This window comes from Danio rerio, chromosome 1 (assembly GCF_049306965.1).
Source record: "Danio rerio strain Tuebingen ecotype United States chromosome 1, GRCz12tu, whole genome shotgun sequence".
NCBI lineage: Eukaryota > Metazoa > Chordata > Actinopteri > Cypriniformes > Danionidae > Danio > Danio rerio.
In genome coordinates, this window is record NC_133176.1 from 62,747,501 (window position 1) to 62,749,621 (window position 2,121).

At 38.0% G+C, this 2,121-nt stretch overlaps 1 protein-coding gene across 2 annotated transcripts in view; it reads right to left on the reverse strand.

The window, feature by feature from the left end:
* mslnb (mesothelin b) overlaps nucleotides 1–2,121 on the reverse strand; it is a 56,745-nt gene extending 54,624 nt beyond the window's left edge. For both annotated transcript variants that reach the window (XM_073908424.1, XM_073908416.1), the window contains exon 1: nucleotides 2,094–2,121. The gene's annotated coding sequence lies outside the window, so the exon portion shown is untranslated. The remainder of the gene's footprint in view (nucleotides 1–2,093) is intronic.

Below are 2,121 nucleotides of genomic sequence, written 5' to 3' on the forward strand. Positions count from 1 at the left end.
CCCCCTTTTTATTTTGGCTAGAATAAAAGCAGTTTTAAATTTTTTAAACACCATTTTAAGGTCAGTATTATTCGCCCCTTTAAGCTGTATTTGTTTTCGATAGTCTCCAGAACAAACCATCATTATACAATAACTTGCCTAATTACCCTAACCTGCCTAGTTACCCTAATTACCCTAATTAATTAAATTAGTGAAGCCTTTAAATGTCACTGTAAGAAGTGTCTTGAAGAATATCTAGTCTAATATTATTTACTGTCATCATGACAAAGGAAATAAATCAGTTATTAGAGATGAGTTATTAACACTGTTATGATTAGACATGTGTTGGAGAAATCTGCTCTCTGTTACACAGACATTGGGGAAAAATAAACAGGGGGGTGAATAATTCTGACCTCAACTGTACATATATATTTAGTATTTACTTCAGCAATATTATTGAATCATATGCAAATGTAATACTTTGGTTTGGTAGAGATATATATAGAAAGATTTACTTTGTTTTGATTGCACTGTAGACCTGAAAGGCACAGCTCAGCCAGAAATCATCTGCAATATTGACTGATAAATCTGTGTGTGTGTGTGTGTGTGTGTGTGTGCTGATGGACAGCTTTGTGAACAGTTGCTGACGTGTGTTTGAATATAGTGTAAGTGTAGTTTTCACTGTCATGTATAGTTGTGTCTGCAGATTTCTGCTCAGTCAGTAATAATGGATCTTATAGATGTCTAATCAGCCATCTGTAAGCAGCACCAGAGTTTCAGCACTGATGATAATCAGAAATGTTGATCGATCAGCTAATCCTCAAATTATACTGATTTCTGCAGTGACGATGCTGGAAATCCCCTGATAAGAACCCGACTTCACAACAACACAACAGCAGCCGTACAGTGAAACATCTCTCTGCACCTCGATATTACCTTTAATTAAAGAAGCGCAGCCTTGATGAGCAGAACAGACATCCGCTTCAACCATTCACACATCTATAATGTCTCCAGATATTTTATAAAGCTTTTCTTATTTAGCATCACGAACACACCGACACAACTCTGACACGCTGTATGATGCATACGACACTTACATTACCCGCTTTCATTGATTTAATTTCTTCTTTACATTCATCCCTCAAATTAACATATGCATGAGGCAGACACTCATATGCAAACGAGCTCTGTGTGTGTGTGTGTAATGTCTACATTACACACACACACACACACACACACACACACACACACTGTAAACAAGACATCTGTAAATCAGCAGCATCCTGTATTGTGTGATTCATGTCTATATTTGATCATTTTACCCGGTTATTTCTGATCTGGAATGCCATCATGAGGGTTTGATCTTTCTCCTGACAACTTTTAACATTAAACATTTGGAGAAAGTGACTTTTATTAACAATTTTAGGGTTGGGTTATATATTACGCTACAGAAACCTTGTAATAAGCACATGCTCTGTGACTCCACACACTCATTCCTCTAGATATTACTCTTATATTACTTCAAACCACTAAAACATCAATAAAAGTCACTTTGTTAACCTGTAGAGCTGAACAGAGCAGAGATCAACATCCCATAATGCAGTTCACCACCGCAAAACAAACACAAAACACACACAATACAGAAGCTGATCATCAGCAGATATTCTCAAACACACACACACACACACACACACACACACACACACACACACACACACACACACACACACACACACACACACACACACACACACACACACACTACATTACAGGTGTGAGCAGGTAAACACACCTGCATTTTCATTTTAATGCTGTAATCACTCAAAATAATCACCATTAATACATGTTTCTGTCAGAGAGGGCTCTGGGTTTGAGTGAGCTGCTGTGATGGCCCAGTGTTAGTCAATCAAGACGGTGGACTTTACCACACGCTTCAAACTATCTACCAAGATCTCACAGAACTAAACATCAAAGGATGCTGAGACCACAATTAAATAATAAAGAATGTCTCATCAGATTAATGAAACACACACACACACACACACACACACACACACACACACACAAACACACAAACACACACACACACACCGAGAAAGAAGCAGAGAGTTTACCTGTCAGGTGAGTTTTACAGGAGCGACT